Source organism: Microtus pennsylvanicus, chromosome 6, assembly GCF_037038515.1.
Source record: "Microtus pennsylvanicus isolate mMicPen1 chromosome 6, mMicPen1.hap1, whole genome shotgun sequence".
NCBI classification, from domain to species: domain Eukaryota; kingdom Metazoa; phylum Chordata; class Mammalia; order Rodentia; family Cricetidae; genus Microtus; species Microtus pennsylvanicus.
The window spans coordinates 96,374,666-96,388,249 of record NC_134584.1 but is presented as its reverse complement, the minus strand read 5'-3'; the positions used below and the strand labels follow the sequence as shown (position 1 = coordinate 96,388,249).

The window sequence follows — 13,584 nt, the reverse complement described above, 5'->3', positions numbered from 1 at the left end:
ATGCAAGTACATGTGGTTTGAATGTGAAATGCTCCCAACAGAGATGTGTCTGACCACTTGGTCGCGGGTAGAGGTGCTTTTTAGAGCACATTGTGGCACTTCAGCAGGTAAAGACCAGCTTCAGTCTATTCACTCAAGCTCTGGCTTGTGACTCCTTCCCTGGCATGATGGGATGCAGCTCTCAGCCAATGTCTCAGTTAGGGCTTCTACTGCAGAGACGAAGCACCATGACCAAAGCAAGTTGGGGAGGAAAGGGTTTATTTGGCTTACACTTCCACATCACTGTTCATCATTAAAGGAAGCCAGGACAGGAACCCAAACAGGTCAGGAACCTGGAGGCAGGAACTGATGTAGAGGCTGTGGAGGGGTGCTGCTTACTGGCTTGCTCTCTCTGGCTTGCTTATCCTGCTTTCTTATAGAACTCAGCAACCAGTCCAGGTATAGTAGCACCCACAGTGGGCTGGGCCCTCCCCATCCCCTATCCATCACTAATTAAGAAAATGCCTACACAGCTCATAACCATCTGTAACTCCAGCTCCAGGGGTATAACACCCTCTTCTAGTTACCTCTCCACCAGCACCAGGCAAACACATGGTGCACAGACATACATGTAAGCTAAACATCTATAAAATAAAATATAAAGCCGGGCGGTGGTGGCGCACACCTTTAATCCCAGCACTTGGGAGGCAGAGGCAGGCGGATCTCTGTAGTTCGAGACCAGCCTGGTCTACAAGAGCTAGTTCCAGGACAGGCTCCAAAACCACAGAGAAACCCTTTCTCGAAAAACCAAAAATAAAATAAAATAAAATATAAAATGAATGAATGAATGAATGTTTTTAAGGTATATGATGCATTTTTTCAAATACAGACATTTAGCATCAGCTAGGTGGCTCGCCCTTGCAATGTAAACCTGAAGATCCAATCTAGATCCTCTGTGGAATGAGTGAAACAACTGCCACCTCGAATCAGTGTGATACGGAAGATCACTCACAGACATGCCCACTAATCTGTCTCCTACATGATTTTAGATCCTGTCAACTTGGTAATCAATAGAAACTATGTGTTTGCCAGAGCAATAGCTAGAAATATATTGTTAAAGAAATACTCAGCAGCCAGAATAAAGAGAAATATTCAGTGGCATCAAGATTTATGTGCTAAACTATCACTATCATTTTATTTTAATGTGTGAAAAATTAACAGTGATCTAGTATCTAATAAAAGACTGATGGTTAAGTAAAAAGAAAAAAGAAAAGAAAAGAAAAGGCCTTCAGCTCTATCATATGGAGGCGTTTTCCAAATTGAGACTCCCTCCCCTCTGATGACTCTAGCTTGTGGCAAACTGACATACCCAGCCAGACACAGAATGAACTCTCTCCTTTAAACTATCTCTTGCCAGGTTATTTGGTCACAGCAAGCAGAAAATTAAGTAAAACTGCCATACAATGCATATATGGTAAAATGAAGTCATTATATAAAGATAGTGAAAATAGTTCAGTTATTTCAATTCAGGTGCAATAAAACGTGGAGTTTTAATTATGAAACAACATGGTCATTTCCATATTTTCTCAAAGTAACCACGTTAAATAATCAAATCAGAAAAGAGCAGAAATCTAAATATTCAAACTACTGAGCACTTGTAAACCATCCTAAGTCAGTGTCCTCATAAAATGGTACCTTTAGCAGTCTTCGAAGTGGCCTCAACCTTGGTCTCAAGATATTTCTGCTTGTTGTATAAACACGTTCTCACCTGTTTCTAGTACTACTAGCAAGTCCCATCCACAAGCAGAATACTCCTTTCACCTGCCGGGCCTTATGACAACTCCCAAACTGAGGGTTCACCGAGGTATTTCAAGACTACTACACGGAGCACGGCTGGCACGTGCCTCTAATCTAAGCATTTGGAGGCAGGAGGATGAGGAATCCAAAGCACCCTTGGCTATTGATTACCAACTGAAAGGACGTATAGTCATCTAGGATGCAAGTTTCGGGACACACCTGTGAGGGATCGTCTGGATTAGGTCAGTGTCTGGGTATTTCAGAGACGAACTATCTCCAGTGGGTTAACTGAGGCAGCCAGACCCAACCTAAATATGGGTGATACATCTCCATGGCCTGAGATCCTGTACTAAGTGAAAAGGAGAAAGCCAGTGAAACACAGTATTCATTCTTCTTCCTGACTGCAGATGCAGTGACCAGCCCTCAGTTCCTGCCATCATGACTTCTCCACCAAACTGAGAGCCCGGAGAAACCTTCTCCCTCACATTGCTTTCATCACAGTACTGTGCCACAGCAACCAGAAAAGTAATATAGCTACAGTTTGTGGCCAACCTGGACTACATAACATTCTCAAAAGCAAAAAGGACCATTGGGTCATCCCAGAAATAGCTACTATTCAGTAGCTCTGTTTTGAACCTGTTCTTCCCAGAACACATTCCAGAGACCAGAGTCTTCAGAACCTCCAAACTGAGAAGAAACAAAGGGAAGCATAAAAGACCTCAGAGCTAGCCAGCTCAAGTGTGGCTAGTCTCCTAGAAGCAAGGGAAAGGGAACGATTGTCTCAGGCTTCGTAGGCCAGTCTCTGTCACTACTCAACATTGTCACTGTAGCTTGACAATAGCTACAGAGAACATGCAAGCAAATAAGCATGTCTGCTTGCCAGCAAAACTTAATAACATATGTTACAGTTTGAATTTCATATTACTTTAACATGAAATATTATCCTTTTTAGAGTCTTTTCAATGATTTAAAGACATGAAAACCCTTCGCAGCTTTTCTAATCCTGGAAGTGTGTCTAAACTGGTAAGTCATGGTTTGATGCTAGTGCTAAGCACCTGGCTAAGTCACACATGCACTAGGCTCTAATAGTGTAAACAGGTGCAAATGAAGGCTGGGGATGCAACTCAGGGTAGAGCACTTCTCTAGCACACACAGTCCTGGTTCTGATCCCCAGTGCTTTTAAATAAAAGATTAAATGAGGGGCTGGAGAGATGGCTCAGAGGTTAAGAACATTCACTGTTCTTCCAGAGAACTTGGGCTCAATTATTAGTTCCCACATGGTGGCTCACAACAGCCTATAACTCCAGCCCAGGAGATCTGATGTCCCTTCTGGCCACCATGAGCACTGTATGCATGCACATGGTGCACAAACATACATTCAGGAAAACATTCCCACACAAAAAATAAAAATAAACCTCAAAGCCCACCTCCAGTGACATACTTCCTTCTAAACAGTGCCATCAATTGGGGACCAAGTATTTAAATGCTCACAACTATGGAGGGACATCTCATTCAAACCACAACTCACATCTATATAATCAAACAGTACTCAGTACCAGCATAATTCTAATTTTACCATGTACCCAAATACTATCTCTTTCAACCACAAAGCTCGTCCACCCTTAAAAAAAAAAAGGCAATTAGCACTACTATATTTTGGGAGATATTGTCAAAGACAGACATTGGGAGTTAGGAAGATGGACTGGTGGATAAAGAATGTGCCTGCTACGCAAACATGTGGACCTGATTCTGGACCCCCCCCCCCACAACAACCACTTAAAAAGCCAGGCCTAGTGGTATATACCTTCATTCCCAGCACTGGGAAATGAAGAAGTAAGGATTAGGGGAAGGAAGCACTCTGCCCTACCAGTCAGTCTAGGCAAATGCATAAGATCCAAGTTGAAACAAGTCTCAAAGAATAAAATGGAAAGTAGTAAAAAGAAGACAACCAACACTGACTTCTAGCACACACACATGCGCACACACATGCACAAACATGCATGCACACAATGCACACACGCACGCACACATGCACACCCATGCACACACACACACGCGCGCGCACACACACACATGCGCGCGCACACATGCACACAATGGGAAATTTATACATAGCAGGCAGCTAGATTTCTGAGTTCAAGGCCAGCCTGGTGTACAAAATGAGTTCCAAGACAGTCAGAGCTACATAGAGAAAAAAATGTGTGTGTGTGTGTGTGTGTGTGTGGTGGGGGGTTAGACATGACCCACAAAGAAAAGCAGTAGTATTTTTTGTTTCGTTTCTTTGTTGTGCAGAATCTCATTAATTCTATAACCACTAGTCTGGAAATCATTAAGTGGCCCAGCGTGGTTTTAAACGCAAGGTGATCCTTCTGCCTCAGCCTCCCAAGTGCTAGGATTACATGTATGAACTGCCAAATCCACATAGCAAAATTAATTTTAAAAACTTTAAACAGTTAAAAAGAAAAAAGGGCTGGATAGTTCCCTCAATGGTTAAGAGGATTTCAGCACCCACATGGCGGTTCATAACCACCTATAACTCCAGTTTCAGGGAATGCAAGCCCTCTCTGGCCTCACTGGACACCAAAAATGCATGTAGTGCACATTCGCACATGCAGTCAAAACACTTAACACACACACAAATTACAATTTAAAAAGTTTAAAACTACTTATACACATAAAAGAATTATAATAAACCTAATGGGGGTGGGGTAAGGAGACAGCTCAGTGGTTAAGAGCACTTGCTGTTCTTCCAGAGGACCTGAGTTTGATTCCCAGCACACAAGGGTGGCTCACAACCATCTCTAACTGCAGTTCCAGGGGATCCATGGCTCTCTTCTGGCCTTTGAGGGCATTGGGCACACATGTGGTACACAAACATACATGTAAGCAAAACACTCAAAAAAATAAAAATAATTTTTAGGAGCCAAGGACCTGTAAAATGGCTCAGGGGATAATGGTGCTAGCAGCTAAACCTGACAGTCTGAGTTCAGTCCCTGGGATCACATGGTGGAGAGAACCAACTCCTGAAGGCTGTTCGTTAACCTCCACATAAGCAGTCACAGCTGCAATTACGTTCACATTTGCACTTGTGACCACAAATGAGTGCATACATAATACGAAAATAAAATGCAATTGAGAAAAATGTTAATTATGATTTTGTGTAACTGTAAAACATTGGAACTAGGAGGATCTGGGGAAATAGAACACTGTCCCACAAGCATAAGACCTAAGTTCAAATCCCCAGAACCCAAGTAGAACCCTGATACTTAGTAAGAGTGTCTGTAATAGCACAAGCATCTAGAATCCCAGCATTCCTAAGGGGAGACAGCAAGCAGAGACAGAATTCTCAGAAGCTAGCCTGGCATACTCAGCAGAAAAAAGAACAAAGACTCCATCTTAAACATGGTGGAAGGAGAGAACCAACACCAGAGGCTGTCCTCTGACCAACATACATGTCGCCATGGTATGTAAGCCTATATTTACACACAGGAACACATGTGTGCATGTACTCTTAAAAACAAGGTTGTTGGATAATTCTCTAGACATAGTCTTCTGGGGAACCCACACAGAAAAGGATCTGGGTAAGCACTGCCCAGGAAGTCTTGGTGTTTGCAGTAAGGAATGTACAGTGTCAGAAAATGCCACTTGTATTAGTTCATCTCCAGGTAGCAAAGAGAGTAATCCATTAGCACACAAAAACACAAATGAACTTTCTAAGGACTTTACATAAGGACATTTCTGGTGAACTCCAGATTGTTGGGGCAGAAGTCCTAGCTAGAAATAGAAAGCACAAGAGCAGACCCCAGGAGCTCCACCCCACACCCACCCTCTCACTCTGGAACTGCACTATGCAGGGTAATTTCTAAGCGACTGCCCTCACTGCCACATAGACACTGTCTGTCTTTAGACTCACCTTTAAACTCCTCAGAAGGAGCAGTCCTACTTTAGAGGTGACACAAATTCTTTACCCTAGGAATAAAGCAGGCTCCATCTTCCAGCTGGCGTAAACAGACAGGTGACCAAGGCAGTCTAAAGGCCGCTGACTCTGGTTCTCATCTATACATAACTTTGCCTCCTGGGGCCATGTGTCAGTGTTCTGAGTCACTTTTTGTGGTGGGTTGAATAGAAATGGTCCTCACAGACTCATGTGTTTGAATGCTTGACCTATAGGGAGTACCATTATTGGCCTTTTTAGAGGAAGTGTGTCACTGTGGGGGCAAGCTCTGAGGTCTTATATGCTCAAGATATGCCCACTGTGGCTCAGTCTCCTTTTCCAATTCCACGTCTGCCTGCATGCCACCCATCATGACGATAATAAACTAACCCTCTAAACTGTAAGCCAGTTCCAATTCTCCTTTATGAGTTGCCATAGTAATGGTATCTCTTCACAGCAATAAAACCCTAACTAAGACACTTTTGAATGTCACAATTTCAGTAGAAGACATATTATTGTTATGTAGAGAGTGGAGGCCAGGGTTTCTGCTGAACATCCTATAACACACACCTCTCACAAAGAATTGATCCAAAATATTAATAGTTTCTAAGCTGAGAAACCCTTCTGTAAACCAAGATAGGTGTCTTAGTTAGGGTTACTATTGCTGCGATAAAACACCATGAGCAAAGCAACTTGGTGAGGAAAGGGTTTATTCATCTTACCATTCCACATCACAGTCCATCATCAAAGGAACTCAAGCAGGCAGGAACCTGGAGGCAGGAGCTGAGGCAGAGGCCATGGAGGGTGTTGCTTACTGGCTTGCTCAGCCTGCTTTCTTATAGAATCCAGGTCCACCAGCCCAGAGATGGCATCACCCACACTATAAATCACTAATTAAGAAAATGCCCTACAGGCTTTTTTACAGCTGATCTTATGGAAGTATTTTGCTATTTGAGGTTCCTTCCTCTCAGATGACTCCAGCTGTGTCAAGGTGACATAAAAGTATCAAGCACAGTAGGTTTCAAAGGTACACATAGAGACACTATGACCCCTGGAAAAAATGCATATGTTTTTTAAATATCAGAAAAACAATATAGATTTATTAGGCAGTAACAACAACTTAAGAGCCTTCCCCCTCAAAATAATTTAAAAATCACTGTATACACAAAATTATTGCATTTTGTGTTTTTTAAGGTGGTATATACCCTAGTATATCATACAGCAATGGAAAAGATCAAATTATAGTCTATACTACCAGCAAGATTCCCTCTCAAAATGAAGGAGGCAAGCTACATGAGTCTAGTTAAAAACAGAAAAAAACTAATCTATTGTGCTAGAAACCAGAATACTGGTTACCCAGGGGCTCAGATGGAGTACTGATGAGGAGTGAGCATAGCAGACCCTTCTGGGTACTGTGGACTGAATTGTGGCCCTTCAAAATTATGCCAATGGAATGACATAAAGAAATGAGGCCTTTGGGAGGCATTAAGTTTAAATAAAGTGATAAATGGTAGGGCCCATAAGATGCACTTGGTACCTGTCTATTAAATCATAAAAGAGCTAGCCTTCTCCCACCCACTCCCCCTCAGGCATTTGCCAAGGAGAGACCATGTGTGCACAGTGAGAGCAAGATGGTAGCCATTAACAAGACCCTCACCAACACCCAACCATGCATAAACCTCCAATTTCCAAAGCAGAAAGACAAACCCTTTCAGAAGGGTGAACTGTGCTTTGTTTTGTTCTGACAAGATCTTGTCGTGTAGCTAAACTGGCCTAGAAAACAGAATCCTACCTCTGCCTCCAGAATGCTGGGTTACAAAAAACGAAGTCCACGAGTCACGGCACCAAAAAAAAAAAAAAAAACAAAGTCCAGTTGAAATTTCTGGCTAAGCACCCAACCTTTATCCGCTGATCTATCTTATCAGCCTCAAAGAAACTTTCTGAAAGAAACAGGTAGGTATTAGACATTACTGCTAATGCCTAGTAAAAACTTTGAAACCAAATTCTATTCACCTCCTACCTGAAAAGACCAAATGGAACATTTAGATTCTTACAAGATGTTCCAACTGCAGTTGCTGGCTTCTCACAAGGCCTGGCTGTCATTCCTTAAGCTCAAGCCCTTGTGCGACACTAGGCACTGCCTCCTGTCAACCTACTGTTTTTCTGACATCACTTTTCTTATAGTGCTCTTGCTCAGGAACCCTCTTGGGCCCCACTCACAGGGATGCATTCCAGAGAGACTGCTTTGGACTCTGACATCCGATCACCAGATTTACTGTCCATGAACATCCCTTTACTTGCCCTGCCCTGACTTCTATTCACACTTTTACCAAACAAAAACAATCACTCAAGCTCCAAACAGCTAGTTCAGCCTTATATTTTGAGACTCTGGGCAAGGGAATTACTCCCTCTGTGACTCATCTTTAAAACTCACTCCCTCCCCTGCCACATAATAACCATTCAATAAATAAACATTAGTAAGGTCAATTCAAGTCTCAACCTAATACTATGGTTTAGATAGATGTGTGTTATGGTCAAAGTATGCTAAGATCAATGGGCTAAGAGCTTGGTCCCAGTGTGGCAATGTTTAGAGTGATGGAACCTGTAGGAGGTTGGGCCTAGTGGGAAAACCCTCCCTGTTCCCTGGCTTCCTGCCTTACCATGTGACTCCCCCATGTGTGTCATGATGGTACCTACCATGAGTCCATTTATTCTTAACACACACAAACACATGAGCCCACTTCTGTTTATTCCACCACTACCATTCTACTCCACTTGCACACATCACATCCAGGTGACACAGTAGCCTCCAGGGTTGGTTTCCCTGTTCCTAACATTGACACCTTCGCTACCCAGTATATTTTCTGCCTAGCATGCTCACGGCCCTAGTTTCAAATTTCAGAACTACAAAAAAAAATGTGGGCTTTTTTTTTGGGGGGGGGGGCTAACTAAACCTTCACTAACTCACATCATCTGTAAACTACAGTCCAGCCAGATGTGATGGCGCCTGCCTGTAATCCCAGCTACCCAGAAGGCTGAGGCAGGTGGTACTCAGCAATAGGGCTTGTTTAGCACGCATGAGATCTGAGTGTGCCGTGAGATTCCACCATCTGTCCCTGTACTGACCCCTGCCCTCCTGCTACACTTTTCCCCACGACTATGTGCTTTGGCTCTATGACCTCCTGTTGGTTCTTCAAATACACTAAACTCATGGCTGTCACTGGCTTCTACAGTCACCACTTCGTCTGCATCTACAGTGCATTCGTCCCTAAACGTCAATGAGGCTAACCCCTTATTCCATTCGGTCTCTGTGCATGGGTCTTCTTTATGAAGAAGCTAAGACACTCCAGCTAAATCAGTCCCACACTTCTATACTCTACCCTTAAAGAAGCTAATCAATACCAGGCACATGGCTACTTGTTTGGTAATCCAACATCTACGTCCTAGTAGGATCCTGGAGTCTGGTGTACTTGTCCTGCTTGTTTTCACACACCAATTTCTAGTGCCATGAACTCATACACCAAAGACACTCCAAAATCACTGTTAGGAGAGGGGACCTTTAGTGGACCTTACAGACCAACACAGGGATTTAGGAAAGAAATTTCTGGTAGTGTCTGAGATTTTTCTGGTAGTTTGGGGGATTAGGCTACTATCTGAGTGCACTGGTGGAGTACGTGTGCAGTGGCCTGAGGTGGCTGACTGGGGAGAGCGTGTGTGGCACAAGTATGGGGATCCGAGTCTGCATCCTCGCAGTCACATATAAAGCTGGGTGTGGTGGTACCAGTCTGACCCCAGCACTGAGGGAGGTGGACACTGACAGGTAGATCCTGCTGATCCATTGGACAACCAGTCTGGCCAGCCGGTAGGCTCCAGGCTCAGTGAGCGCCACTATCTCAAAAACTGCAGTGGAATGATAGAGACAAATACCCAACAGCTACTTAAAGCACCCTGACTTCTGACATTCACAAATACACACACATGCATGCCTCAAACACAAACAAAATATGAGGCTACAAATATTTCAAGCTTTAGGTTATTTGAGACAGAAGAGATACAGCTATGGAAAGACCATGAAGGCAAAACAAAGACTCCTGCATCTCTGAGTTATGATTCTTTCTCCAAAGCAATTATTTCTAATTGTCCACCTGATACCGGTACCTGCCTGATCTATGGGTGCCAGCAACAATTCCAGCTCTTCACCTTGGGTCCCTGTAACAGCCAATTTAGCCAGAAACCATCTGCTCCCTCTCACCTGAGCCCATACTATCTCCAAGTTTACTTCTCATACTGTTCTGACCTTGTGCCTTCCTCCTGATTACCTCAGCAACCTCCCATTTCTTCTAACTCATTCTCTCCATGGCCAAAGTGGCTGTTCCAGAATACCTCCCACCTTAGACTCATCAGGGGCACCTTCAACCCCTACATAAGTGTTCAGGCTTCGACACAGCTGCAACCTTCAACTTCTCCCAGCCATACCTTGGCAGTTCTCCGCTCCTGGGGTACCTTATGCAGTTCTCCCCTTCGCTCTCCAGTACTTGTCAGGACACACATCCCCACCCCAGACACAGCGAGCTCCTATGCCTACTTCCAAGTCACAGGGCAGGTCTTCCACCCCAAAGGCCCTTCCTGATTACTCTGAACCTTCTATCTGCTCCTCCCCAGTGGAGTCACTGTGACCATCTTTTTCCAGAAATGTCTTCCTGTAGGAGAAGGTTCACAGGTACTTAACTCTGAACCCCAAGAAGCAAAATCTGCTAATTAAAATGACCTGTAATCTTAAGAGACCTGGGTCCTCTCACTTCCTAATCTTTCCTCTGACACCTCCTCACCGCCTCGATACAGCTACCTTGTAGGTTGAGGGGCTGGGGAGATGGCTCAGCAGTTAGGTTTACTGTTCTTTAGAGAGTCCTAATTCAGTTCCCAGCACCCACACCAAAGATTTACAACTGTCTGAAACTCTAGCTCCAGGGAATATGACACTCTCTTCCGGCCTCCATGGAAACATACACTTATAGAATACACACAGCAACACATGGGGGTTGGGGTCCAAGCTCACCACAGCTCCAACTGTCCCCGTTTCATGGTTTTTACACTTGCTGCTCCCACTGCCAGAAAATTTCTTGCTATTCCCATGGTTTACTTTTGTTTCATTAAGGTCTCTTTTTCAATATCCCTGTCCCTTCCTCCAATACAAGGGATCAAACCCAGAGCCTTGCTCATGGTAGGCAAGTGCTCCTTACAGTTCTAGACCTTTAAAACTAGTCCTGAACTACATTTTATATTTACGTGTTTATTGTTTATTTATGTGATACCTTCAAAGGAATAGCAAGCCTGTCTCATTCACCACATCTTCAAGCCTATGATATCAAAAACATTCGTTTATTTTATATTTATTGAGCACCTATCTACTCTACTGTGTGCCAGACCAAGGGACTAGCCACTCATGTTCTACAGGGAGAAGACAAACAATACATGGAACATGTAAAAGCTAACTGCTAAGAACAATTAAAGCAGTGAAGACAGGAATCTTACACCTTCACGCACCTCTAATAAAAACTCCAAGTAAGAAGACAGGCAAAGCAGACATCCAACTGCAAGAGCAAAGCCCTGAAGTCAAAACATGTCCAGCAGCTGAACAGGAGGGTAGCAGACAAAGAGAGCGTGGGTCAGATTACTTGAAAGGCTTACAGCTTACTGAAGCACAATCAATAAAAACTCAGAGAGAAATTGGGGTTCAACCTCAAGATCCAAAAAGCAAAGCAGCCTGCCACTGGCTCTTACCTCAACCTAAGTTCAAAATGGCGATCCTGCCTCCAGGATCTTTGCCTTTGAGACCTTCAGGCTGAACCTCAATTTCTCTCTCTGAGTTTTTATTAATTGTGCTTCAGCTCACTACGGGGAGCTTATTTTTATCATTATTACTATTAGTATGAGAAGACTTACTGGAGAGTTAGGGAAAATGAGGATTCTTCAGACAGAATCTCACTTGTAGTCCAGGCTGACCTCAAACTTGAAATCCTCCTGCCTCAAATTCCTAAGCACCAGGATGACAAGCATGCACCAGCACATTCAGCTTGGGAGTGGGGGTATAATCTGACGAGATCTTTAGCTGCTGGTGAAAAAGCAAGGCAAAAGCAGGAGGCACAGATGAAAAACTAATTCAACAATGCAACTGAGAAGTGATAGTGACTTGTGTCTTGGTGGCAAACACTGAATACGGACTGGCGGGAAGAGAGGGAGCAACCAATGAAGACTCAAAGATTGCTGGTCGGACCCTTTTTTATATCACTAATGAGAGAAAATGGAACGAGGGACTAGGGGTGTAGCTCAATGGTACAGTACTTGCCTAACAAAGCCTTGGAATGTCTCCCAAATACAAGAAGAGGAGGAGGAAGGGGAGGGAAAAGGAGGGAAAGGACAGCAGCAGGCAAATACTGCTAGACTTCATTTCGCACGAATGTCACCCAAGCACAGAGGAAACTAAGATGGGAGGATCAAAGTTTAAGGCAGGCCTGGGATGCACAGCAGAAAACCTACCCCCCCCCCAAGTAAAATATCAATCAATCAATCAATAGGCTGAGGAGCCGTTTGGCGGAGGAAAACAGAAGGGAGTTTGCTATCTTTATGCTCTGTTTCAGCAGGTGATCAGACAATCTGAAGATGTATAAGGGTCAAGGAGGAGCCTAGGCTGAAAATATAAATACAGGCTCTTAGCCTAATGCACAGGAATTTAAAGCTAGGAGAGCTCAGCATAAATTAAAAAAAATAAAAGTAAAAATGCCCAAACACATGGACAGTGGCTAAATGTGGAGAAAAGATGCTTGGGTATTTTTATGAAATAAACGAATGTTCCTAGTACAGTTACAGGTTTGGGGTACAGACACAACACAAAATGTGTCCCCAAACGGAATTCCAGCGCTGACCTCTGCTTGTGTTGAAAGCCATCGGGGGGGGGGGGGGGGGGGCAGGACTAGGCCAGGGTCTAACATAGACCATGCTGTCTTCAAACTCCCTTTGACAAGCGACAGCAAGCCCAACACGCTGTGATGTTCTTTCAAAAGAAACCCAATATACTTCGGGATCCCTTACAGAAGACAGGATGCAGGGTACCCAGAGACAGGTGAGCCAGCCGGAGTGGCAACTATTAGCATCCTTTTGGATTATCAGTAGAGGGGACAAGAGTTGACAGGGCTTCGCTGGGTCGTCTCCCTTTACTCGGAAGAGCCATTCTCTGGAAGGACGACCCCAGCCCCCCAAGAGCGCAGCCAGGCCCGGTGACGCCTGGCAGCCGTGAGCGCGGGTGGGCGTGGCGATCGCGCCCCAGTGGGGAGGACCACGCTCGGAAGAGCCTAGTCACAGCACTCGGTGAGGTGTCGCCGGGCGTCGTTCCCAGCTGACTCAAGGCAGGAAGCGCGAGCCTCGTGGCTACGAACTCCGGACGGGGTCCCGATCAGCCTCGGGGCCAGGCCAAGAACCCGGGGCCACGTGACCACCCGCGGCTCGCACTCCTTACCTGGCTCTGCCGCCGCTCTGCCGCCTGCTCCCGGCTGCTGCACTACGCCACCGCCGCTTCTCGCGCCGCTCGCCCGCGCTTCCTGATTGGCCGAGGAGGTCCGCTCCCAGAAGCCCCTGCGCGTTGGGCCGCCAAATAAACTTTATGGACACCAGCGAGAGCGGACACGGACATGGGCGGGGCTGGGGCGGAGCCTGAGGCGGAGCTGTCGTTGCAAGTTAGTCAAGGGAGCTCCGCCCTCCTCCCCGCCCACGTGGTTGGAGTTGACGGCACTAGAAGAAGCATTTCTACAGTCCCTCTAGCTGGACAAATCTAGAGAGATCTGCCATCCTCTGTAGAGTTCCAGCCAAGTGCCAGGGCT

The 13,584-nt window shown here is 45.0% G+C and overlaps 1 protein-coding gene across 1 annotated transcript in view; it reads right to left on the bottom strand.

Moving 5' to 3' along the window:
• The window catches only part of Nup93 (nucleoporin 93), a 103,875-nt gene extending 90,573 nt beyond the window's left edge, over positions 1-13,302 (bottom strand). Inside the window, exon 1 of the mRNA XM_075976940.1 lies at positions 13,224-13,302. The gene's annotated coding sequence lies outside the window, so the exon portion shown is untranslated. The remainder of the gene's footprint in view (positions 1-13,223) is intronic.
• Between the last annotated feature and the right edge of the window lie 282 nt (positions 13,303-13,584).